At 51.8% G+C, this 27,029-nt stretch overlaps 1 long non-coding RNA gene across 3 annotated transcripts; it reads left to right on the top strand.

Annotated features, from left to right (window-relative positions):
- Window positions 1-243: 243 nt before the first annotated feature.
- Window positions 244-26,554, top strand: LOC129036686 (uncharacterized). Of its 3 annotated transcripts, none has more exons than XR_010126451.1 (4): window positions 479-703; window positions 15,129-15,250; window positions 17,773-18,080; window positions 18,779-26,554. It is a non-coding gene; the product is annotated as an uncharacterized LOC129036686 (long non-coding RNA). The 3 variants fall into 3 exon arrangements; XR_010126450.1 differs by having other exon boundaries at window positions 17,773-17,999; XR_008502623.2 differs by having other exon boundaries at window positions 244-703; window positions 17,773-26,554.
- The last annotated feature ends 475 nt before the right edge of the window (window positions 26,555-27,029 follow it).

Here is a 27,029-nt window from a genome sequence, read left to right on the forward strand (position 1 = left end):
GACTGGTGTCTCCCCCACTAGAGGTTCCCAGAAAGTCTCAGAACTCCCGCTGCAGTCCTGGGACACGGGCTGGGGGAGAGGAAGGAAATTCTCACACAGCTTTCTCCCAGGGAGTTTGCTCTTGTTCCCAGGCTGACAACTGGCAGCCCTCAGAACTCTGTTCCCCACCCCCTTCCTCCTCCTCCTCCTCCTCTCCCTGCCTCCCTCTCTCCCCTGCCCCCCTTTTCAGGCTTAATGACTTCCACATGGGCCTCTGGCAGCTGGAGCCAAGGCTCCCAGCATTGTCTGAAATCTCCAAATTTAGAAGAAATATGAAAATTGTCAACCACTCCTTCCTTAGGGGGTAAAAGCAACATTCAGCACCGGGGGCAGGTCAAGGCGAGGTAGTCACGTGGGGGGTGCCTGGGCCAATGGGGGGCCCTGGCAGGGCTCAGCACCCGCCTCGCCCCAATACGGGGCTCGCCTCTTCAGCTCATATAAGGTAAAAGGTAGAGTGGCCTCTGTGGCCAGGGAGCTGCAGGCAAGGGACTAAGGGGAGGGGGGCTCAGTGCCAGCTGCTTAAAAATGCCCCTGTGGCAGCGAGGGGCACCAGAGGCTGGGTCTAATTAGTTGAGAAGCAGTGACACCCCCAACCACTCCCCAAACAGGCTGGCTCCCATCTCCAGGCCCCAAGGAGCCACACCTGGACCAGACCCCAGGAAAGGTAAGCACCAGCGACGGACCTGGGATCCGTGGGTGGGGGCCTCTGGGAATTTCCCCAGGGGGATGCTGTATCTGGGGGTCTTGCTGTCTTGCTAACTGGCTCTGTCCCTTTCTGGACACAGATTCTCTGGGTCTCAGTTTCCCCATCTGTACAGGGGCTGGAGTTGATGATCTCTAAGCATCCATCCAGCTGATCGGCTCTAATTCTATGGTCCTGTTGGCTTCTAGGATTCCTTGTTGTTGTAGTCAATGCGGGGAAGAAGGGGCTGAGGAAGTGGACGGAGTTAACATCCTATCAGCCCGAGCTTCACCACAGCGCCCGAGTCTCAGGCAGTCTCCCTGGCTTCTACATAGGCAGTGCTTCTTCCTCATTGTATGGGGCTTTAATTTTGCAATTCCAAGAGCCTGGGGCTCCTGGCAAGGAAAATGGTTTTCAAATAATGGTTTTGAGAAACAAAGCTAGGAAAGAGGCAAGGTAAGCTCAGGCTCTGGCAGGCAGGCAGAGATCCTGGGAAGGCTGGGTGCTGACTGCACATGGAGCAATGGGAAGGGATGCTGGTGAGAGGAGACGGGGGCACTTAAGCTCCGGCCCCAGCTCTGCTCTCAGTGTCTGGCTGTGTGGTCTTGGGCTGGCCCCCTCCCTTCTCTGGGCCATAGTTTCCCCATCTGTATAGCAAGGCCATTGGACAAAATGGTCCCTCTGCAGATGTGGCTTCTGAGTTGTTTGTGCCTGAGGGGCAGCCAGTGTTGGGAAGTTCCCCCAGGAGGTCCCTGAGCCGAGTCTGCACTTTGACCACAAGCTTGGAGTCCAAGCAGATGAAGCCCTGTGGGAGCTTTTGGAGGTTGAGCCTGAGTGAGGGAGAGTAGTTGAAGGTTCTGTGACTGAAGCCTTGGCCAGAAGGGTTCCCTGAGCCCACCAGATGAACTTGGCTGCAACCAGCCTCTGGTGGGGAAAGGACTGATCTCTGGACTCAACCACACAGGAGTGCGGGACATGGAAGTAGGAAAGGGATGGAAAAGACAGCAGAGGGCTTCGGGGGATGAAGCAGTGGGGCCAGGGGACTTAGAGAAATGCAGGAGGCTTGTGATGGGAGGCAGGGCTGGGTAGAAGCAGAGGCTTAGGATTGGAACCTGAAGACGTACAGACAGCGTGGAGTCGGGCTCCTCTGAAAACGCTCTGGCCACTTCCGGAGCCCAGAACAGAACAGTCCTCTAGCACCGGCCTCTGTCTGGTACCCTCACCTTCCCGCTTCTTGTCACACAAGGCCCAAGGCCATCATGGTTCAGAAGGAGGCTCTGAATTCAACTGCCTGGGTCTAATTCTGGCTTGTTTACTTACTGGACAAGTGACCCTGGGCAAGTTGCTTGCTGTTTGAGCTTCAGCTTCCTCCTCTGTAAAATGGGTACAATTCTGAGCTTACATGGTCGTCATGACGAGTGAGGGATGTAGGCACATAGAGCAGGATGAATGGGGCTGATGTTACATCACAGTCAGAGCCCACACCTCCTGCTTTCGGGCAAGATACCCTGAGCTATGTTGAGGGAGAAGTGGGAATGAAACCCAGCCAGGGAATGCCCAGAGTTGCTGAAGGGCTCTGGAACAGGCTCTGCAAAGAGGCAGGAGGAATCGAAAGTCAGAGGCTGTGGGACACAGGAAAGTGATCAGCTTGAGATGCCTGAAGGACTAGGGGGGCCTCCTTTCCTGCCTTTCTAGGGCATTGTGTGGGCAATGTATCTGAACCACTGCGCACTCACCCGCTGACAGGGGACCCCAAGTGAGGCCTAGGAATCTGCATTACAAGCTCCCCATGAATTCCCATGCACGTGGAAGTTTGCGAAATGCCAGGCTGTAGGGCAGCCTAGGACTCTCACAAACAGCTGAGGCAACGGAATCCACAGAGAGAAAGCACTGCTTTAGGTTATTTAGTGAGCTGATGGCAGAGCTGGAACAGAACCTGCCTCTCTGCCCAGCCAGGGATTCCATAAGGTGGTGCAAATCAGGAGAAATAGATGACACTATTTGTGGAGTTCTTATGAGGTCCAGGCACTGCCTAAGATCTTCACATGAACTAATTCATTTAATCCTCCCAAGAGCCAGTGAGGAAAGGGCAATTATTATCCCCACTCCACAGATGAGGTACCTGAGGCAAAGAGAGGTTAGGTGGCTTGCCTGAGGTCACACAGCCCATGAGTTGTTGTGTGTGCCAGCTGCCCCTGGGGGTGCTAACTCCCCCAGGAGTCTCCCACCTCCTGCCCTGCCTCTTAGCTACCTCAAAACTTCCTGGAGACCCTTCAACAGACCTCACGGAATGGGGCAGAATATGTATAGGAGACTTCTGGGAGTCAGACACTGTGCTGAACAGCTTACATTATCATTTAATCCTCCCAGGATTCCTGTGAGGCAGGAATCAGCATCATTCCATCACCCTCACTTTCTAGAGAAGGAAACCACTGCAACTTACCCAATGTCACGCAATTAAAAAGTGGTGAAGGGGATTTGAACCTAGTCTATGCATCTGCAGAACCCACACTCTTGGGCTGCCCACCCCGACACCTCTGAGGGCAGTGATGAAGAATCCCACCTCACAGAGGAGACGGAGGCCAGGAGTGAGGCCCTGCCGGAGCCTGAGCCCAAGCCTTCTAGCTCTGAGGCCACTGCTCTCCCTTCAACCCTGTTGCTGCCCCGCAACAGAAAGTTTGTCATTGGTCCCTCACAGCCACACCACAGCCCTTTGGGCAAAATCAGCCCCTTCCCAGCCTGGCCAGTTCTGGGGGAAAATGACATCTGACACCTGATACCTATCCTTTTTTTTTTTTTTTGAAATGAGGTCTCCCTCTGTCAACCAGGCTGGAGTGCAGTGATGCTTCTCAGCTGACTGCAACCTCTGCTTCCCAGGCTCAAGTGATCCTTCCACCTCAGCTTCCCAAGTAGCTGAGATTACAGATGTGTGCCACCACATCTGGCTAATTTTTGTATTTTTTGTAGAGACAGGGTTTCGCCATGTTATCCAGGCTGGCCTCAAACTCCTGGGCTCAAGTGATCCCCCAGCCTCAGCCTCCCAAAGTGCTAGGATTACAGGCATGGGCCACTGCACCCAGCCAACACCTATCCTTGAGGAATAGAAAGACCCAGGCTCCACACCACACACCATCACTGACTCAAGCAGCTGTGTCTGATTCCCAGCTGAGCCTGAGGGGTTCGGGGAGGTAATCTCTGAGGTCCTCACTGCTGGGCCATGCCTGGGCATGGCCTCTTCCTGCAATTTTCCAACTAAACTCTCTGGGGGGCTCAGCGCCATGGGGTGGTTCAAAGAACGGTGATGAAGGCTGGTTTGAATTGTGATGACCATTTTTGTCCACATTTCCTAGGACCCATAAGCCAGAGTTTCTCTGGAGCTTATACCTAGAAGGGGTTCTGGGTCCTGGAGTGCAGGCCTGTCAACTTTACAGGAGCGCACTAGATTGCTTTCCGAAGTGGCTGAACCAGGTTATGCTCCCATCAGCTTTGTATGAGCGCCCCCATCTTCTTGACCACACTTGAAGTCATCAGATTCCTTGAAGCATATGGGTTGCACACTTCATTTTGCATGTATCAAATTTATATAATAAAAAATGTAAGGAAGCCATGGAAATAAAAACATAGGTGTGCCTTCTGTAGGCTGCTATGCTCCTGTGCACGAGGGCATCTAGAACTTTGCCCTCCATGCACAAGTTGTAGAGCACCCTCATCAGGACATTTACGAAGGCCCTGGGGTGGGATGGGCACTGCCTATGTGGCCCTCCCCCAGCCCAGCAGTATGCAGTGGCCCGGGTCCAATCAAAGGTCGCCTGGGAGGGTGAGTTACAGGAATTTGGGGAAAAGAGCCCAAGGTGGCTGCAGCCTTCTAACAGCTTGTCTAGACAGGCCCCATGGGGCTTCACCGCACATTGCGAGAGCCCTGGCCAGCCCCCTGCCCACTTGCAAAAGAGGCTGTTGGCAGCAACACTTCACCACCAGAAACCTTTACTCCAATTTGAAACATGCCTTAATGCACAGTGTGAATTACCCACTCTCGTGGCCCACAGAGGTTGACTCATTCAGGCCCCATTTTGTTCAGATGAGGAAACTGAGGCTGACTCTGAAGCCTGGGGGCTTTCAGATGTGGAGTGGGTCCCTGTGCCCAGGTGATGAGGGGAGCAGGCGGGTCTGGAGCAGGGCTGGAGTGGGGCTCAGATGTAGTAGGCTGGCAGTTAAAGGTGCCAGATGTGAGCCAGGCTGCTGGGTTTGAATCCTGGATCTGCCTCATAGCAGCAGTAGGACTTTGGGCCACTTACATAGGTGCTCTATGCCTCAGTGACCTCATCTGTAATATAGAGATGATAAGAGTACCTGTCTCATTGGTCTATTGAGTTGTCTGGATTAACTCATTAAATGAGTTAAAACTCATGAAGCCCTTGGAACTGTGACTGACACATAGTAAGTACTCAATGAAAAATAACTGCTAAGACCAGCCACCGTGGCTCACACCTGTAATCTGAGCATTCTGGGAGGCCAAGGCAGAAGAATCCCTTGAGCCCAGTATTTCGAGACCAGCCTAAAGATCAACATAGGCAGACTCTGTCTCTACTATAAATTTTTAAATTAAATTTTTATAATAATAATAACCACTAAAATGTGATTACTAAAGACAGCTTCTTCACAGTACAAAGAGATGCTCTTCTGAGTACCAACTCTTTGGGGGATAAACTGCCCTTATACCTTCAAAAATAACACCTGCCATATATCAAGTCCTTTCAAGTACCTGGACCTTTACCCAGCACTCTGAGATAAATACCATTATCCCTCTGGGCACACAAAGGCTCAGAGAGGTTTAGTCATTTGCTCAAAGTCACACAGCCTGTACGAGGCCAAGCTGCGACGCAAACTCAGTTCTGACTGATTCTAAAATCATGTGTTTAACTGCTGCACTCTAGGACCACCCGCAATGGATCTGTGAACCAGAACCAGCTCTGGTTCTGACCTACCGAGTAGGGCCTTTGGCATTTGAGGGAGGAGGCCTTTGGAAGTCCGAAGCCCCCTTCCAGATTAGGCATGATTGCAGTAAGAAAAGAGACAGACCCTTAAGCCCCCCACCCCTACTCAGGCTCAAAAATGCAGACCCTGCCAAAACAGTCCTTCTCACCCAGAAGCACCCCATAGGGTGGGCTGAGTAACCTTGGGGGCCTCGTCAGTCTTGGGCTGCCCCATGCCCTGCACAGCCCACCTGAGGTTTGGCTAGGCCAAACTGGAGAAAGCCACCCCACCGTGGCTCCTCTGCAAGAACCCCCAGCCAGCCACAAGACTAAGCCCCCTCCTTAAAGGCTCCTCCTCTGACCTTAGCTGTGCATCAAAGGAGAAAAGAAAGCTCCAGGCCGGGCGCGGTGGCTCACACCTGCAATCCCAGCACTTTGGGAGACCAAGGCTGGCAGATCATTAGGTCAGGAGTTCGAGACCAGCCTGGCCAGCAAGGTGAAACCCCATCTCTACTAAAATTACAAAAAATTAGTCGGGCATGGTGGCGCGTGCCTGTAGTCCCAGCTACTCTGGAGGCTGAGGCAGGAGAATTGCTTGAACCCAGGAGGCGGAGGTTGCAGTAAACCGAGATCACGCCACTATACTCCAGCCTGGGCGACAGAGCAAGACTCTGTCTCAAAAATAAAAAAAAAAAGAAAGCTCCAAACTGCTCTGCTGCCACATACTCTACTCCTCCTCTCCCTCCAAGGAGGCAGGGATGGGGGTGGAGTGTCTGGAGGGAGGCTGCCTGCTGGCCTGGGGATGGCATCCACGGAGGCTATGACACCACCCCTGGCTGGGCTGCTGGGCTCAGAGGCCCCTGGTCAGCCTGCCCAGAGCCTGCCAGCCACCAGGCAAGTGACCCAACAACCCCGATGAGTCTCAGAGCATCTGCCCAGATGAGCTGAGCAAGGCGGGGTGAAGGAGAAAGAGCCCGGCTAGGACCAGGCCCTGGCTCTGCAGCCAGCACATCTGGGTAAGTGTCCCGCTCCTCTGGGGCCTCAGGCCGTAATGTTCCCCGGTTTGGGACAGAGGGGACAGTTGAGGTCATTCCATGTGTGACAGTAGACACCTGGATTCTCAGAGAGGGAACATCTAAGGAGCTGGGGGCGCACCCTGGATAGACAGAGAACAAGACGGCATTCCAGGTGGAGAGCTCTGTGTACAAAGGTATGGAGGCAGGATTGCAGAGGCATTTTCAGACAACAGCAGAGAAGCCCAGTTGGCTGGAACCAAGAATTGGTCTGAAGCTCAGTGAGGCTGGAGGTTGGCGAAACAGGGAAGGCCTAGAGTGTGCCGTGGCTTTGGTAACAGAAACCAAAGCCTCAGAGCTTGGGAAAAGTTCTCCTTGGTATCTGTCTGTCCCTGGGAGGGAGTGCCTTTCTTTAGCCTATTTGTCCCCCTCCCCAAAATACCATCAGCCAAGAACCCCAGTGCAGGGCAGAGACCTAGGAATTTGGATAATGGGCAACTCTGAGATGTCAGGCAATGGGGAAAGGAGAGCTCAGGTGGGACTAGGAGGGGTAGGAAGCCCGAGGGCTGCAGTCACCATCTTCAGACAGCTCCAGAGCTTCCTGGGGAGCAGGAACAGAGGACAGGGCATGAAGCCCAGAAAGGCAGATGGCAGCAGAATACTAGCAAGACACCTCCAATAGTCTGTCCAAAGAGGGTGAGGGGATTAGGAAGTACAGACATATCCTGAGTTACAATTTTCTATTTTAAAATGCTATGAAAGCTATATGCATTTGGTACCCTCCTCAACTTATGATGCAGTTGTGATGGGGTTATAAGGTTACTTCGGATAAACCAATTCTATATTGAAAATATCGCAAGTCAAAAATACACGTTCGGGCCAGGTGCGGTGGCTCACACCTGTCATCCCAGCAGTTTGGGAGGCCGAGGCGAGCAGATCAGGAGTTGAGGAGTTCAGGAGTTCAAGACCAGCCTGGCCAACGTGGCAAATACCCATCTCTACCAAAAAAAAAAAAAAAAAAAAAAACGAAAATTAGCCGTGCGTAGTGGCGCACGCCTGTAATCCCAGCTACTCGGGAGGCTGAGACATGAAAATTGCTTGAACCTGGGAGGTGGAGGTTGCAGTGAACCGAGATTGCACCACTGCACCCCAGCCTGGGCAACAGGGCAAAACTCCGTCTCAAAAAATAAACAGAAAAAACACGTTCAACTTACAATATTTTCCGTTGACGATGAGTTTATCAGGAAGTAGTCCCATCATAACTTAAGGACATCTGTAGTGAGCTCCTCATCACCAGAGGTATGTAAGCTTAGTACGGACACCATAGAGAGAAGCCAAACATCAGAAGAGGTTGGGCATCATGGCCTTTCCTACCACCAGCCTCAGATTTCACATGCCAGCTCTAGCTGCTTTGGGACAATCATGAGCTGAGCCTTCCTGCAGCCTGGATGTCAGATTCCCAGCCAGACATGACATCAGTTCTGCCCTGACTTTGCACAAGGGCCTCTTGGACCTCCTACCTCCTACCTCCCACTTCCTTTCCACTGCTGCCTCCTGCCTTCCCAGGGGACACCAGGCCTGACCAAAGAGACTTGGAGCCTGGTTGTGAGATGGAGGTCCCCGGGGAACATTCAGCTGATGGCCTTCCGCCCGGCAGGAATGAGACAAAGTGGGCCAGGGACCCTGGGAGCCCTGTTCACATGCTCCAGAGAGTCTGCGTGGAAATTCCAGGAGGGTCACAGGAAAGCTTCAAATTTAGAACCACAGTGCTTTATTTTTTTCCCCTTTTCTCTTCTGTTCCATCCTTCCCCTCGTGGTCGGTGGGGGTGTCATAGGAGTCTGGGAAAGGAAAGCAAGCATCCTCTTGGGCTGAGTCACAGAAAGAGCATGGAGAGACAGAGGGTGTGGAGTAGATTGGGAAGCCCACCAGACAGGGCTTGGGGCAGCGGACAGCAGTGCAGGAGAGGATGGAGAGGACCAAGAAGTCAAGGGAATGGCCAAACGCCTGTGAGGGTCCTGGAGCAGTGGGCAACTACATCGCCCGGGCCAGCGGCCTTCCCTAGATACTCAAGACCAGAGCTGCCAGAACCTGGGTTCAAGCTGGGGTCAGAGAGTCAGCCCAGGGGTTTCTAGAATAAAGACAGAAGGATCTTGGAAATTGGGCTTCCAGGAATCTCAGGCAATGTGCCCCCACCTCACACTGACTGCAGAGCTCAGAGTCGTACAATATCCATCTCATTCCCTCTGGCGCCCCTGGTAGATGCTTAATAAATATTCCTGGTATTGAATCCCATACTCATTGCATCATAGTCCTTTTAGAGCTGAGGGACCTTAAAGAGCATCAGGGCCTATCTCCTCATGTTATAGATGCAGAAACTGAGGCCCAATGACAGTGAGAGACATGCCAAAATCATGCTGCCAGAGTGACCACATCCTTTGCTTCTTCTCTGCCTTCTAGCCAAAGATGGAGACTATGGTACATTCTTCACAGCCAAGGGCAGGGGACAGAGGAGAGGCGGTGCCCAGGCAGGATGCAACTATCTCCAAGAGATAGTTAGAGGATGGCAGCCTATCTTGAGTTCTGGCTGCTTTGCCCAAGAAGTCCCTTTGAATGGCAAGAGATGGTCCCCAATGCTGTTGGCCTCCTGCAGAGGAAAGATCCCAAGGCTGGGAATGGAAACCCTTGGTTCTATTCCTGGCTCTGCCCTAACTCTTCATATGACCTTCAACGTGACCTTGAACATGCAGCTTCCTCTGGCCTCAGTGTGTCCAGTGAGAGGCTAGACCTGGCCAGGGACGGTGGTTCACTCCTATAATCCCAGCACTTTGGGAGGCCAAGGCAGGCAGATCATGAGGTCAGGAGTTTGAGACCAGCCTGACCAACTTGGTGAAACCCCCTCTACTAAAAATACAAAAAATTAGCTGGGTGTGGTGGTGCATGCCTGTAATCCCAGCTACTCAGGAGGCTAAGGCAGGAGAATCACTTGAACCCGGGAGGTGGAAGTTGCAGTGAGCTAAGATCGCGCCACTGCACTCCAGCCTGGGTGACAGAGCAAGACTCTTTCCAAAAAAAAAGAGTTCAGACCCAACCAGCTGGGCAGTAGGGGATTCCAGCCATGATCTCCTGTCTCCTGCAAGGACTCCTCTCCATCAGTCTTGGTCCATCCTAGATTTTACCTGCCCAGCTCAGCACAGGAAGTGAGCCAGGCACAGAAAGAAAATTAGCAGCTCTTGGATTCCCCTTCACCTCATAGCAGCATCTTCTATGCCCAGGCTTTGCTTTCTAGCTATGAAATTCCCAGAGAGATAAAAAGCTAAGAAAACCCTTAAGATCACCCCAGTAAGGAAAGCTGAGACCAGAGAGGGTTCACAGATGGCTCAAGGTCACACAGCAAACTGGGAATGGGCCTTGGGTTTCCTGGCTCCCAACAGAGTTCTTGCCACTGACCACACCGCTGTCCAGAATAACAGGCACATAAGCTGTCCTCGTTTGGACCCTGGCATCGATTTAGCTTGGTGGCTTACACCCCCACACATGGAGCTATAATCTCTTCCCCTGGCTGGGACTCAGTTTCTTCTTCTATAAAACAGAGACAGCCAGGTGCGGTGGCTCATGCTTGTAATCCCAGCACTTTGGGAGGCCAAGGAGGGCGGATCACCTGAGGTCAGGAGTTCAAGACCAGCCTGGCCAACATGGCAAAACCCTGTCTGTACTAAAATTAGCCAGGTGTGGTGGCAGGCACCCGTAATGCCAACTACTCAGGAGACTGAGGCAAGAGAATTGCTAGAACCTGAGAGGCGGAAGTTGCAGTGAGCTGAGATCGCGCCACTGCACTCCAGCCTGGGGGACAAAGTGAGACTCCATCTCGAAAACAAAACAAAACAAATAAAAACAAAAAAACAGAGACACAGGGTGGACCAGATGTCTCTAGGAGACTTTCTGCCATAACACTAAGGATCTACCAGGACCCCCCCAGTACTTTCCTGGGAGGCCCCTGCCAACACCTACCTCAGCGCTATCTTCCCCAAGGGTAGGGCCACCCAGGCCAGGAAATCCCACCAAGTCTTCCCCCGCTATTCAGCCCTGTCCCACCCCAGACCCTGAGGCTGGACTTCATCCAGAATTACAGGCTCCAGCCCTGCTCCCCCTCTGAGGATCTGGACTTTTTCTTACCATAAAAGGGCAAGCGTGCCTCTCTTGGTCCCTGCTGCCAACCCTGCTAGGGGAAAGACTGAGCTATTTTTAGAAAACTCAAGGGTTTGCTCCTGAACTCAAGAGGGGCGTCTCTGCGCCTGCACCCTGAGAGCCCCCTCCCCATCTTTCTTCCTCCTCCTTCTTCTCCCATCGCTCTCTCCTTTCTCTTTCTCTTCCTCTCTGTCTTGCTGTCAGTCTCACTCCATCCATCTCTCTTCCATTTCCGCTCCCTCTCCTCCCATCTCGCATCGCTGTTCTGTCTTCCTTCCCCCTCACTTCTTCCTTCTCTCAAAATCTTTTCATAGTCAGCTTCCCTCCCCCACTTCTCTCCCTCAGATCTCGTTTCTGGTGGTGGAAGAAAGTAACACATCTGCACTCCCACCCCTTCTTAAACACTATTTACAACATAAATTCCAAACATCCGCCATCTGGTTCTAGGAAGGGCCAAAAGATATTTGGAGAAGGAAGTCATGATTATTCCATCTTCAAAGCAAAAGGAACTTAAAGGCTCTCTTCTCTCTACCTTCCTCCCGAGGCCCCTTTGTTTAATATTTGGCCGATCAGGATCCCCCAGTGAGCAGAAGAGGTCAGGACGTTTGCTGGAGTCCCAGCTGGACCTGTGACTGGCTAAATCACTTTGAGTTCCTTGCTTCTCCTCTCCATGCCTCAGTTTCCTCATCTGAACAATGGGTGTAAGACTAGAGTGCTTCCAGCACTGATGTTCCAAGACTTCAAGTCCTGGTGCAGAAAATCCATCTGGTCCAGGTGACTGGGGCCTACTTTGGGGCTGAGCAATGGAGGGTAGGATGGAGGCAAGGGAGTGGGAGGCATTGAGGTAGTGCCATCCTCATTCCTTGATGGACCAGTTTCTCTCTCGCTCCGTGGAGATCTATGCTGGCCATTCACCTGCATTCACACCCACACTCACACCGGGGAATGGGGTGGGGTCAGACTATCCCTCCGTGTCTGATCTAGAAGGACTCTGGACACTCTAGAGTCCAGTCCTGTCCCCACCACATCATGTAGATGTGGGCCCTTGAGGCTCAGAGAGGGGAATACCCTTGTCCACAATCACACAGCAGAAAACCTGGTACCTAGCCTGCTGCTCCTCCCACCCAACACATTCCAGAAGAAACCAATATTTGTATTTTCTAGAAAGCATTGCCTTAATCCCAGCGAAGCCCCTGGAACCCTGGAGGTCCATGCTCTTTGCAAAGCTTATAGGACAGAGAGAGAACCAATGCCTTTTTTTTTTTTTTTTTTTTTGAGACAGAGTCTCATTCTGTCACCCAGGCTGTAGTCCAGTGGTGTGATCTCGGCTCACTGCAACTTCCGTAACCTGGGAATTCAAGCAATTCTCCTGCCTCAGCCTCCCGAGTAGCTGGGATTACAGGTACGCACCACTGCGCCCAGCTAATTTTTGTATTTTTAGTAGAGATAGGGTTAAGCTGTGTTGCCCAGGCTGGTCTCGAACTTCTGACCTCAGGTGATCCACCCACCTTGGCCTCCCAAAGTGCTGGGATTACAGGTGTGAGCCACTGCACCCCACCGAGAACCAATGCCTTTAACATGATGTGAATTTCTTTTAACAAGCAGCACAGAAGAGAAAAATACCACGGGAAAGAGGCAGAACACCACCACCACAAGGAGAAGCCCCCTTGCTTCTGGAGACAGATGGCTTTCCAGGGTTCAGATGGTCTTCACTTATACTAACAATGCTTTCTCTGTTCACAAACCCCTCTCCAGAAAGACTAACACACACCTAAATATTGCCAAGAGATATTGATTCTGGTTATCACTCTGTGAAAATGATACGATGAGCAGTTGGTCTTACAAGGGAGCTGTGAGAATGTGTGTGGGGCTGCCTGGAGTCAATCTTTACTAGCTGTGTAACCAGGAGGGAGGGCTGTGACCACTGGAGCCTCAGTAAAGTGGAGATAAGAATGGTACCTAATTCTTCAAAACAAGGATCTCTGAGTAAAGAAAAGAAAAATTAAAAGGGTACCTAATTCAGCCAGGCACAGTGGCTCACGCCTCTAATCCCAGTGCTTCAGGAGGACAAGGTAGGAGGATCACTTGAAGCCAGGAGTTCAAGACCAGGCTGGGCAACATAGCAAGACCCCATCTCTACAAAAAATTAAAAAATAAAAAATTAGCTGGGCATGGTGGCATGTGACTGCGGTCCCAGCTACTCAGGAGGCTGAGGCAGGAGGACCGCTTGAGTCAGGAGTTCAAGGTTACGGTGAGATGGCTATGCCACTGCACTCCAGCCTGGGCAATAGGTGTTGCCCTGGAAAGCAAGATCCTGGAGAGTGAGACCCTGTCTCTTTAAAAAAAAAAAAGAAAAGAAAATGATTGGTACTTAACTCATAAGTGACTTTGAGGATCAGATGAGAAAAGCTGTGTAAAATAAAGCACTTGACAAGTGTGGGGTGCATCAGAAGCACCCAATGACATGTGAGCTCTCATTATGATTACAGCGTGTCCCAACGTGCCTATTGCAGTCAGCCGGACAGGTGATGGTTCTTACCTTTGTCACTCTTTTCCCAGTTTCTGCCCTCACCGAGGGGCCAAGTGACAGAGATTCACAGGGATCCTGGTGTCTATGCCCCACCTGCCCCCAGGGCCTGAGCTGCTCAAGGCAAGGCTTGGGATTCTAGGCTGGGCAGGTCTTTTTTTTTTTCCTCTCTTCCCTTTTCCCTGCAATGCTCTTGTTTCAGCTTCAAACTGCGTTCCCAGGGCTTACTCAAAACTCCCCAGAGCGACCCTCCCTGGGGAGGAAGCGGGGAGCGTGTGAGGCTGGTGAACTCAGCTGGGGTGGCAAGGGGGTAGGAGGGCGCTCTGGGAACAGAGGCCCAGGGAAGCTGTGCGACAAAGGGGACATGGAAAGGGCCACGCAGGGGCTCCCACAGCTTCCCCAGATGCCTCTTCAGACCTTTGCTCTCTCCCTGCTTCTGCTGTTCCTCCCATGGCTGGGCTTTGCTATGGCCCCAGCCCCATGCTAATAATAGAAATGGCAGCCATTTATCATAGGCTTATGATGTGCCTGGAAATATGCTCGCACTTGACATCTGCCTCATTTGACCTTCACAAACAAGCCTGTGAGGTCGGAAACAGGCTCAGAGAGGTGAAGACACCGGCTTTAGATCACACAGCCAGGAAGTGCTAGAGGCGAGATTCAAACGCAGGTCTGCATGACTCCAAGGCCTGTGTCTTTTCTTTCCAGACATGTGGTGGAAACCCTAGGGCCCTGGATCCCAAGGAGAGCAAGGGCTGTAACAAGTGCACAGATGTGAGTGCGCTGAGGCAGGGGAACTGTGGGCAAAGAGGTCCCTCCAGAAAGAGCTGGGTGTGAGCATGGGTTCGTGAGCTTGCCTGGAGCCCCAGCCTCAGCCCTCTCTCACTGAGGTGCCATCTGGCTCACAGATGTGGCCCATTCCCAGCCCCTCGTGTTTCTTGGAAATGAGAAAGGCCAGGAAAGGGCACAGGGGCTTTCGCAATGACAGTGGTGATGATAGCTTTGACGTGTGGTCATCCAGTCGGCCACTGCCCACACCCAAGAGAAAGCTGGATTGAGCATCAGGAGCCTGGGTTCAAGTCTGCCTCTCAAGCTGTTCCACAGGTGACCCTGAGCAAATCGCACAGGCTCCTGGAACTTTAGAAAGGGGAAGAATTATTCCTGCCTCTGGTGACATCAGTGAATGTGCCTTGAGTTATGGGAGTGTTTTGCAGGCTGAAAGCTTTGTGTACATGGAAGGGGTCAAAGACAGCCACAAGCCTGTCCCTTTGGTCTTGGTCATCATGTTAACCCCAGGTTTTGATTTAACCCTACATGCTCCTTTCTTATGTGTGAGGCTGAGGTGGGGACATTGGTCAGAGGAGACCCTGGGAAATTTCATTTCAGGACAGTTCTTTTGTTAAGGGGCCTGGGTGTGCTGAGAAGGGAAGGTGGCTCCTTCTACTCCTGGAGCTTAAAGTTTCTCACAAGCTCTCCCTTAAAAGCCAAGCAGGCCAAGAAGGGATAATGGCTGCTCAGGACCCGAGGGGCAGGATCTCTGAGGCCCAGAAGATCTCAGTAGGTTTAGTCCAAGAGTATCCAGAAGTGGCCCAGGCCCATTCTTCAGCCCTCAGAGCCTGGCAGCCTGGTCAGGACCCTCAAAGGCCATGACCGTACCCGTAGGGCACCCTGGTGTCCTTCTGACAGGTGGGATCTTTTTTTCTTACAGGCAAGGGCACTAGCTAGTGGGAGCCACCCCTGCTACGCTGATGCTGGAGAAGCAAGAACTCTGGAGAAGCAGCCTCCTGGGACCAGAGGGGGGCCAGCAGCAGGCAGCTCGGCTACAGAACTGTGAGCCCACCCCACCTCCACCCCTCCGGTACCCACATCCGCTCCCCACTCCAGCCCACCTGCAGGCAGCTCTTGGAGTATCCTGGGTCCCTCAGGATAAACTCCCCACCCTAACCTCAGAATGACCAAGAAACTGGGCCTCAGGATGACGAGAGGCAGAATGGGCCTTGGTAAAGGAAGACCCCCCACTGATTGGTGGCAGTGCGGGCAGTTCAGGGCTGTCAGGGTCTGGGTTGTAGGTAAAAAGAAATGGAACCCAAGAAGGGAAATCCAACTAGGAGCCAAGAATCCGGTCTACCCCATCCTCCTTACAAAATAGCAATGCAAAGCCTGTGTGATTTGGACATAAAGCCTCTGTTACTCAGCTTGATTTGGTGAATAACAGACTTGAAAGAAATGTGGAAAATAATAGTAATCTTCCCTAGAAAGGAGTAAACAGGGTTGAGCTCCCAAAGCAGGAAGACCTGGGGCTGTGTGATCTTGGAGGAGTCACTCAACCTCTCTGAGCCTAGTGATAAAGAGCCAGCTCATAGGGCTTTGAGAGGGTTTGTGAGGTTGGGCTGGTGTCCCCAGGCACAGCCCTTGGCACATAGTGAAACTCAAGAATACAGAGCAGTTTTTACCACTCATCACATTATTCCCACACTTGCCAATTTTTTAATTTCTTGCTCATGGTGGAACAGGTAGGGTGAGGTGCCAGCTCCATAAGGCAAGTGGAGAAACTGAGGCCTGGGGAGGTGAAAGCATTCACTCAGAGTTGCACGTAGAGTCAGTTGCAAAGGAGAATTCTGGCACCAGTTCTCATGTGGATGGAAAAAGTGCAGGAAGATTTGGAGTTGAGCAGAGGAGAAGGGAGGAGGAGGCAGGGTTCCAGGAAAGGAGTTGACACTCAGGGACGTGGGACAAGGCCCAGGCCTGTCTTACATAACATGGTCCACCTGTTCACCCCTGCATGCCCCACAAATGTGTGCAAACGTGCACCCCGGCACAGCGCACACGCAGTCCTCCCTCACTAGCAAATAAGCCACAGAGACTGGGTTTAAACAAATTGGATTAGGAGGGCTGCAGGCGCCTCCTCCCCCCGGCTGTCTGGCTCTGACACTAAACAGACCTGCAGAACCGCCAGCTGTGGTCTCTCGGACACACTGACAGTCGGTCCTTGGCTCCCTCACCCCACCCGTGGGCCTCAGGAAGGGGGTTGGGGTCCGAGAGGATGCCACAATGATGGATGGGGTGAGGGAGGTTCCGGGGCTAGCTCAACAGCGCACAGGATGTTAGTGCTTTTTCGAGGCACATTTCCGAGCTGTTCCCAGACCCACCCCCACTTCCCCCCTCACCCTCCTCTCCGGCAGCCTCTCCCATGGCCACTGCTGCCGGCTGGGACTTGGGCCCAGCCTGAGGCTTCAACCAGAGCCCAGAGCCCCGTCCTTGAGCAGATTCACCTCATCTTTCAGTCCTGCAGCTGGGCTGAGCGGGGAGTGGTCAGCTCAGAAGACACTGGCCTGGGGATGAGACACGGGGGATGCTTCAGAGGGAAGAAAGAGCTTCTGAACAGACAGTGCTGTCTTAAAGGTGGCATCTTGGTGCTTTCTCATGCCTTGTTTTCTTTCATCTTCAGAATGTGTCTGGGGGTGAGGGGACGGGTGTGACTACCAAAAATTCCTTTCTTGGTGATTCCACATCACCCCTTTCTGATCCCTGAGCCTGTGCCACGCCCTGTGTGATGCGCTGGGGACACCAGGGTGAATACTTACAGGCCCTGTTCCCCTTCCTTCACAAAACAGCCTCCTTCGGGCTGGGTCACTGGGCACTGGGGCCTCCCTGGTCTTCCAGGATTGCAACTTCACAGAATCCCTTTTCCATAAGGCACATGAAAGTGACTGTGACCCGCAACAGGAGCCTTGACAACCAGCCAATTCAGAACACACACCTTGACATCGGAAGTCCCCGAGTTCAAATCCTGCCTTGCTCCCTTTCAGCTGGAAAGCTGCGGTCAAATTACTTAGCCTCTCCAAGCCAGTTTTCCCTTCTGCAAAGTGAGGTTACACAAGCTGCCACCTCACAGAATGAGTGTGAGAATTAATTCTTATTTTCCACACCCTCATTTGACAGGGGGAGAAACAGAAGCCTAGAGAGGGAAAGGGCTTGGTTAGGATTACACCATGAGTCGGGGGTTAAGTCAGGATGGGGTAGGTCCCCTCTTTCTCTGGGTGTTCCTCTCCGCCATCCCTTATCTCAACATAAATCCTCCCCAGTTGCCCAGGTTGTCCAGGCTATTCCTGGCACACGTCCTGGGGCCTGCCCTCCACCTTCAGCCCTGCTCTGGCCTGTGCAGCAGCAGAGTCCTGGGTGACCAGCAGTGGCCCCCGGCCCTCTGAGTGGTGGTGGAGGGTGGGGGAGCACTGCATCAAGCTCCCAGCCCAGAGCAGCCTGGCCATATAAGGGAAGGAGCCCAGGGAGGCCTCCTGGCTCAGGCCTGGCGAGAAAACCCAGACAGCCACTGTTTATTTTCTCCTCCCCAGCTCACCCACGCCTCTCCAAGCCTCCCGACAGAAGACAGAGGTCCCCCACAGCCCAGAGACATTTCCTGAAGACATGGGGACCACAGAGGCAGAAACAGCCCATCCACCCAGGAGCTGCCCCCCACGCTGCCGGGAGCCAGCACCCAGAGCCGCCAGATAAAACTGAGGCCACCTGGTTCAACATTGCCTTTCACAGAAGGGGAAACAGCCACAGAAAGAAGGGCCTGGTAAGAAGTGGAACCTGGGACCCCCAAGCGGTGTCTCTCATCCTGACTGGGGATCCAGAGTAGGAGGGAGCCTTTGGTGGGGTAAGTGGAATGGGGGAGGGGTAGCCATAGACCCCTCTTCTCAGTAAGGCCCTCATGTGAAGGAGGCAGGGGTTGGGACAAGTGCTAAGTATGCAAGACTCAAGGGAAGAACTGCTGGAGCCAGGAGAAGCACCTCCCTCCCGGCCCTTCTGCCCCTCCTCACAGCCCAGCTGCACTGACTCCTCCTCCAGGAAGCCTTCTCAGCTTCCCCAGGGGTGGGAACCTTTTTGTCCTCCAAGTGTGCTTGGCTGTCCTTTCTTGGGCTCTCTCTCTCTCTCTTTCTCTCTCTCATCCCACTTGAGTCTGCCCCCTATTCACCTTGTGAGGGGAATTTTCCTTCTACTCAATCTGACTGAGGTCCTCCAGGTCAAGGACAGCGTGGCTCTCAGTCCCACTTCCCCTTGGCGCATAGAAGAGGCAGTGTGCTGAATGGACAGGTGAAATGATTAGACCCTGCCCCCAAACCAAAGGCCTGGCCAATCGGACAGGGCATGAGACATTCAGCGTAGAGGTTAAAATGAGGGCCCTGGGTTAGGAACCCCAGCTCAGTTCTCAGCTCTGTACTCTTGGAAAATTACCTTCCCATGGAGCTTTTGGATGCACAGGGACTTGCACAAAGAAAACATTCAATATCCGGGACTATAAAATTCCACAAATGACCATGCTTATTACATTAATTATCACGATGATTATTCCAGACACAAAGGAACAGAACGAAGCACCAACAGCAAGGGGCAAGCAGATTCAAGGGCCACAGAGGAGATGGAGGCAAACACCTTCCCCTGGTCAGAGGCTGAGCCTCAGCCCTTCTCCCTGCACCAGTTTCTCCTTCAGAAGCATGGGACTACCTCCCATCTAGTTCTCGTTTCTAAACCCAGGGGAGATGCTATCTTTGCTGCAATAATCTTAGCCTACATCTTGGAATGGAAATGGCCTTGGTGGAAATGGTCTTCAACTCCCCTGGTCCAAGCTCAGGCCCTGTGACACTGGAACAATCCCCTTCCTGGTCCTCCATGTAGGAGCAATAACATTCCCTTGCCGGCGGCACCAGCCGTTCTGATGATTAAATGGTATCAGACGCTGTTTCCCAAACTCAGTCATTCAGATGCCCCCTATTTTATTTCTTCCATGTCTGCAAATGACTATAATATTTTTAAATGTAAGATGAGTCCTTTTTAATACAAATAGAAATAGCTACTGTAAATAGAAAACTCTAACACTGTGCCTAATTAGGAAATAAAGGTAACCATAAATACAGTAAAAATGAAACAATGTTATTACGCTTTAACCTGATAATGTGGCTTGCAAGGCCCTGGGCCTGAAGCCTGGGCAATAAGTGAGAGTTAGAAAGGTGTCAAAGACATGATAGCAGCAAACTGAGGCTTTCTACCCCACGGTAAATAGGACTGAAAGCAAATTGACAGGGAGCAACTGGTCCATTCCACAACAGAATGCTCCCTGTCAATTTACTTTCCATTGTGTTGTGTCCTGTCTCCCAGCAGAGGCTACAAACTCCCCAGAATCACTTACTCACCTGCTGCACGTGAGAAGCCAAAGGTAGTTTATGTGAAAGGGCTTTGGAAATAATCACGCACCAAGTGAAGGCAGAGGACACACCTTGTCAGCCTAGTTCTCGGCAGCAAATCATCTCTTTTTCAGGATAACCCTGCCTGATTCTTACTGAAATCTCCTTGCTGATCATGCTAAGCTCTTCTCTCTCGGGGGCAGCGGGAGCCGTGGAGAGTGGAGTAGACCAGCTGTCTGTGACCTGCAAGGCAGTCCAATGTTGGAATCACTCCCCAGCCAAATGCAGGGTTTTTAAAAATCTATTTATTTATTTATGTAGAGACCAGGCTATGAGACTGGCTAATTTTTTGTATTTTTGGATAGAGACAGGATTTCATCATGTTCCCCAGGCTGGTCTTGAACTCCTGGGCTCAAGCGATCCACCTGCCTTGGCTTCCCAAAGTGTTCGGGATTACAGGCGTGAGCCACTGTGCCCAGCCACCAAATGCAGTTGAAAAGAGTTTCTGCAAGAGAATTCCACAGAAGAGGAAAGCAGTTATCCGGCTGGGAATACCTTAGACAGAGGCTGTCCTCTACACAGGCTGTCAGAACTGACCTACTGACCTGCCTGGCATGATAGACCAGAGGGAAACACTCTTTCCACTCTTCCCAGAGTGAGGCCTGACTTCAGATTTCCGCTAGAGGTGTAAAAGACAGACTTTATTTTCATTTATTTTTTTTTTCAGACAGAGTCTTACTCTGTCGCCCAGGCTGGAGTGCAATGGCAAGATCTTGGCTCACTGCAACCTCTGCTTCCCCGGGTTCAAACAATTCTCCTGCCTCAGCCTCCCAAGTAGCTGGGATTACAGGCTCCCGCCACCACGCTTGGCTAATTTTTGTATTTTTAGTAGAGACAGGGTTTCATCATGTTGGCCAGGCTGGTCTTGAACTCCTGACCTCGGGTAATCCGCCCGCTTTGGCCTCCCAAAGTGTTGGGACTACAGGCGTGAGCCACTGCGCCCAGCTTTTTTTTTTTTTTTTTTTTTTAGAGACAAGGGCTACCCATGTTGCCCAGGCTGGTCTTGAACTCTAGGCTCAAGCGATCCTCCTGTCTGAGCCTCTCAAAGTGCTAGGATTACAGATGTGAGCCACTGCTCCCAGCTCTGTTTTTGTTTTTTTAAGGAGGTATATTTTTTCTGTTCTCTCTCAGTCCTGAAGAAAGGCTACCCACCCCCTTCAGACATTCCTGAAAATATATGTCATCCAACATCAAGGCTACCACAGTGACCACTAAGCAATGCAAGAAGGTCCTCTGGGGTGCCCTGAGATCTTGGCAGGGCAGGAAGAGTGAGAAGGGGCTTTGCCTGCTCACCTGAAAGTTCCCACCCAAGCCAGGCCCAGAAAACAAAATGAATTATCTACATGGTCATCCAATCAGCCACCAAATGGCATTACCTGGGTCCATCATCATGTACCAAGCCACAGGTCAGACCCAGGGCCCCCCAAATTAACAAGACACAGGCACTGTCCTCAGGAAGTGGAGATCTAGCCAGGTCAGACCCACACACAAATAACACTGATACTAGAGATAATGAGATCGGGAATTATGATTCAGCCGTTCAACCTGGGCTTATGTGGCATCTACACCACCTGGCCCTGATTTCAGTAGTGAGCACAGTTGACAGGGTCCCTTCCCCTTGCAGGTGAGCCATGTAGTCCACAAGTGGAGGTGGTCGTAAGTGAAAACCACATTACCAGCATGGTAAAGAGTTAGAAACAGGGCACAGCATGGGCGAGAACATGGAGCAGGGGGTGCTGATGGCTAAAGAAGTCAAGGAGGGGCTGGGCACTGTGGCTCATGCCTATAATCCCAGCACTTTGGGAGACCGAGGTGGGTGGATCGCCTGAGGTCAGGAGTTCTAGACCAGCCTGGGCAACATGGTGAAACCCTGTCTCTACTAAAAATACAAAAATTAGCCGGGCATGGTGGTGCACACCTGTAGTCCCAGCTACTTGGGAGGCTGAGGCATGAGAATCACTTTAACCTGGGAGGTGGAGGTTGCAGTGAGCCGAGGTCGTGTCTCTGCACCCCAGCCTGGGCGACAGAGGGAGACTGTCTCAAAAAAAAAAAAAAAAAAAAGTCAAGGAGGGTTTCCCAGAGTGGCCACTTGATAGAGAGCTAGCACAGGAGGAAGAGATGGGCAGGGAGAGTGATGGGGAGCAGCACAGTCCCTGGGAGCCCGAAGTGGGTGAGGACAGGGCTCCCTAGGAGAATGGAAGGACATCTATGAGCTGTAGCCCAAGAGGAATTGGTCACTGGGGCCAGATGCGGCAGGCCCTCACAGGCCTTGGGGAGAGCTTCAGAATTCAGCCTGAGGGCAATGGGGAGCCCTTTTGGGATATTAAACTTGAGAAAGATATGACCATATTTGCATCTTGAAAACTCATTATGGGAAGATGGCTGGGAAGAGAGGAGGAGTGGCAGAAGAAAGATAGGTTGGAGACAATTGATTGTTCGGTGATATAAAATGTTAATTACCATGAATGATGCTGTTTGGCTGGAATGCACCAAGCATAAAAGTGGGGCATGGCGTCAAAGGGTAGGTCAACATATTAAATAATTCCATCTATTGAAATATCCAGAATAGACAGATCTATAGAGATAGAAACTGGTCTGCCCAGGACTAGGGGTTGTCTAAGGATAAGAAGCTTGTTTTTTGGGTGGTGAATTAACCTAAAATGTATTGTGCCATTGTTTGCACAACTTTGTGAATGTATTAAAAACCACTTAATTGTACTCACTAAATGTTCTCCTTCTAAATTAAGCTGTTCTTGACAAGAAAAGGAAAGAAACAAAGAAAAGAAAGAAAAGAAAAAAGGTCAAGGTTTGGTCCTGGGTGCTCAAATGACAGGCCACAGACAGGAAACACAGCTGTGAGGAATTACAACAGCCTCCCCACCAGAGCTGGAGGGGTGGAGCCCAGGTCCCCTCTAACACCCTTCTCCTGGCCAGGTTGGAGTCCCGCCACAGGCCACCAGAGCGGAGCAGCGCAGCGCCCTGTCTCCCAGCCTGAGGTGCAGTGCTGCATCTCTGGTCAGTTGGGAGTCTGAGATGAAGCACTGTAGCTCAGGAAGAGAGAAGTTGTTCTGCAGCCATCAGCCTGGAAGTGGTAAGTGCTAGGGGGTTGTGGGGGGCCATACCAGGAAGGACAGAGTGTTTCCAGACTCCATACTATCAGCCACTTGTGATGCTGGGGAAGTTCCTCTACACAAGTTCCCCTGGTGCCACGATCTGCTTCACGAGTCTGGGCATGTCCTGACTCCTCTGTGTACCCCAGTGTGTCCATCTTAGCATGAGGCGTTAGCATTTCCCCAGCACCGTGCCTCCGCTTTCTCTTTCTGAGCCCATGGCAAACACAGCTAGTCAGTAAAGGCATACATTCTTTTCTTTGAGACACAGTCTCACTCCATCACCCAGGCTGGAGTGCAATGGCATAATCTCAGCTCACTGCAACCTCCTCCTCCCAGGGTCAAGCAATTCTCGTGCCTCAGCCTCCCAAGTAGCTGAGATTACAGGTGTGAGCCACCACACCTGGCTAATTTTTGTATTTTTAGTAGAGATGGGGTTTCACTATGTTGGCCAGGCTGGTCTCAAACTCCTGACTTCAGGTGATCTGCCCGCCTCGGCCTCCCAAAGTGCTGGGATTACAGGCATGAGCCTCTACGCCCCGCCAGGCATCCATTCTTGAAATGCTCAGATGCAGCTTCAGAATCCTCAACAATGAGCCCTGGAAAGCCACTAGTACTGATTCACAGCTGAAACTCATTCATCATGTGTGGATCAAACAATTCCTAAAAACCCTTTCAGCCCTGAAGATAAAAATTCTGGCCTTTTGAGTCAGGGTCTTCACTCTGTACTTCTAACCTTGGCTCCAGGGTATTGCCAAAACCAGTCCAGGCACGTCAAAAATGTCTGACTTCTCCCAGAGGCTTCAGATGCACAATGAGCAGCAGAGGAGAGCCATGGAGCCAAGCACAGTTTCATTTAACCTCCCCAAAAGCTTGGGAAGTGGGTGGTGTTATAGCCCCATTTTACAGATGTGAAAAACTGAGGCTTATTTAAGCAGCTCACCTAAAGTCACATATTGATTGTGCTGAGCTGAGATTGTACCCTAATCTGCCTTCAAATCCATGTTTTTACCCATTGCATATGATTATGGAACCTGGGACCGAGGAGCAGGAGGAGAACATTCTAACTTCTGCTCCCATCTTGTCTTTACATCTCAGGTCACTTCTAGCAAAGACAGACCCGGACACTTGCCATTAATACTGCAGGCTTCCTTCCTCCTACCCCTTTCCCCCAATCTTATTCATCTCACCTCTCCAGTAGGTCTTAGACTCATGCATTTTATAATTAAAGAAGGCCAAGGCTCAGGGGTTAAGTGACTCACTGGAGGTTATCAGAGAGGAAGTTGCCAAACCCAGGCTAGGAACTGAATGGTTGGTTTAAATCCACCCCTCTGGCAGGAGACTGGGGAATACACATGAGCCATGCAACCAGCAGAGGGCAGTCCTGGGGGTGGGGGCGCCAGAGGGTTTCTGGTACTTTTCAGGGCAATTGAAGTTCCAGTCACTACTCCCCCCCAGAGCAATGAGCCACATCCGGCGACGTGTGGTACCCTACCCTGGCTGCTACAGATGGGGCTGGATGCAGAAGAGAACTCCAGCTGGTCCTTAGGGACACGGCGGCCTTGGCACTGAAGGCCACTCACTCCCACCTTGTCCTCACGGTCCAGTTTTCCCAGGAATCCCTTAGATGCTAAGATGGGGATTCCTGGAAATACTGTTCTTGAGGTCATGGTTTCACAGCTGGATTCGCCTCCTTCCCACCCCACAGTTGCCCCCCCATGGGGCCTCGGCTGGCGCACAGGATGAGGGTTCAAGAAGAAGGCTGTCCCTGGAGGTAAGAGGGCTTATGAACCATGTTCCAAACCTTTGCGTTGCTTTTCTTTCCATCGTGTCTATTTTGTAACATCCCATGAGGCTGGATGTGGGAACTTCAGCACTGCCCTACTCTTGGGAAATTTGTCCAAGGCCACCCGGCTGAGCAGCGGTTGAACCAGGACCCATCAGGCATGCGTTTCTTGTCTCCACCACACCCTCAACCCACTTCCCAATGCGCCTTGCGACAGGGGCTGTGGTATTGCATCCACATGACTGATAAACTAGTAAACACACATGAATTCATTTTAAAAGTGTATTCAATCCGTTAGGTAAACTAAAAACCGTTAAGTCTTCGTTCGATTTGGAATTGATCCAGAGAACAAATGGAAAATTTTTCAAGGTAGAGAAGACGAAAACTCAGAACGCCCTCTTGTGGTGCCTCTACCCACCCCAGGAACACTATGGCTCTTCCCCTACACATGGTGATTGCTAACGTTGCTACAAGACGTTGGACACATACACACACACACACACACACACACGCACTGAGGTTCCTTTTGCCCCCTCGCTTTTGAGCCAGTGACTACTGAAACCCTCTCCATTGTTGCACCACCAGCAATGCCCCCATCACTTCCTCTCGTTTAGTTCCACAGGCTGGTTCATCCTCAAAGCCCTCCTTACGTAGATCCGTGGGATCAGTGAGGCTCAGAGAGGTAAGTGGCCAGCCCAAGGCCGCCCAGACAGCAAAAGGCAGGGCCAGTGCTGATTTCAAGTCCAATGGCCTATGGCAATTTCTTAGCCAAAAGCAAAATCTACAAAAATAAAAAGCCAGGCACAGTGGTGAGTGCCTACAGTCCCAGCTACTGAGGAGGCCGACGGGGGAGGACCACTTGAGCTTGGGAGTTCCTGGCTGCAGAGAGCTATGATTGTGTCTCTGAATAGCCAATGCACTCCAGCCTGAGCAACATAGGGAGACCCTGTCTCTAAAAAATACCCAAATAATTTTAAAAGTCAGCCTCCCTGACTGCCTATAGAGAATGCTAACTGACTGAATGACAAAAGACCTAATGTAATCCAGGTGCAAAATCAGAACTTTCTGGCCGGGCGCGGTGGCTCATGCCTGTAATCCCAACACTTTGGGAGGCCGAGGCGGGTGGATCACGAGGTCAGGAGTTCAAGACCGGCCTGCCCAACATGGCAAAACCCCGTCTCTACTAAAAATACAAAAAATTAACTGGGCGTGGTGGCAGGCGTCTATAATCTCAGCTACTCAGGAGGCTGAGGCAGGAGAATTGCTTGGACCCTGGAGGCAGAGGTTGCAGTGAGCTGAGATCGCGCCACTGCACTCCAGCCTGGGCGACAAAAGCGAAACTCCTTCTCAAAAAAAAAAAAAAAAAAAAATTAGAACTTTCCCCGTACTCTTGCTAGGGCTTTTCATGGAGTTGTAGAAACGGTAGTAAGTGCCAAGGCCCCAGAACCCTCATGTTTGGGTCCGACTCCCACATTGCCAGGGACTAGGCAGCTCACACAGGTGTCCCAAGCTGTCTTTCTCACAGGCCACATTGAAGACATTTATGAAATGAGACCCCCTCTTCCTCATCCATAGCAACGGAGCTGGCCTGACCGTGGAGAAATCAGATTTGATCATGATAGCTTCCACTCAGTGACTGGTCACGATCTGCCAGGTGCTGTGCTAAACACTTTCATAGGCCTTGTCTCCCTCCATCCTGATAACACCCCAGTGAAGCAGGCCCTGCTATTCACTCCACTCCACAAAGCCAAGGCTGAGAGAGGTTAACAAACTTACCTAAGGTCACACAGCTAAGAAGTTGTGAAGCTGGGATCGAATCAAGTCTGTGTTTATGGGTTTAACTATCATGTTGTGGCCCCAACCCCATTTGACCTAGCCTGGCTGGTGGGCCTTCTTGCAGTAGCTTCCCCTGGAAAAGAGGAAAAGCAAACCTTCATTGAGACTCAAGTGGTCTCTCCTGTGCTCTGTGACAATAATAAAGTTCTGGCCCTTGGCTCCTGTCCTGTTTCTTTCTGGGAATGTGGGGAAGGGGGCAGGAGGAGAAGGCAGGGAAAGAACCTGACAGGCCCAGCTGAAGCACCCCCAAGTGGCTCCACACTGCCAGACACTTTCAGAGGCCGCATAAATAGCAGTCAGGACCCACATCCTGGCAGTTGGAGGCCCCAGCAGCAGCCTGGCAGTTGGAGGCCCCAGGAAGAAGCCATGCTTCCCTGGTGTGGAGGGTTAGGGGATGGAGAGTGTCCCTTGAAGCTCAGTGAGGGCTTCTTGGGGCACTTGGGGTCTAGCCATGTGGCAACCCCTCTCTGTCAGTCACAATGGTGTGGTTGACCAGGTCAAATAAGAAAGACAGAGTGTGAAATGTAAGGCCAGTTCACATCTCACACAGGTGTTTGGATTCACAGTGGCCTCTGGACATTAGCCAGGCCCTGCAGTAACACTGGACATTAGCTGTGCCATAGGCAGCATGG

This window comes from Pongo pygmaeus, chromosome 4 (assembly GCF_028885625.2).
Source record: "Pongo pygmaeus isolate AG05252 chromosome 4, NHGRI_mPonPyg2-v2.0_pri, whole genome shotgun sequence".
Taxonomy (NCBI): domain Eukaryota; kingdom Metazoa; phylum Chordata; class Mammalia; order Primates; family Hominidae; genus Pongo; species Pongo pygmaeus.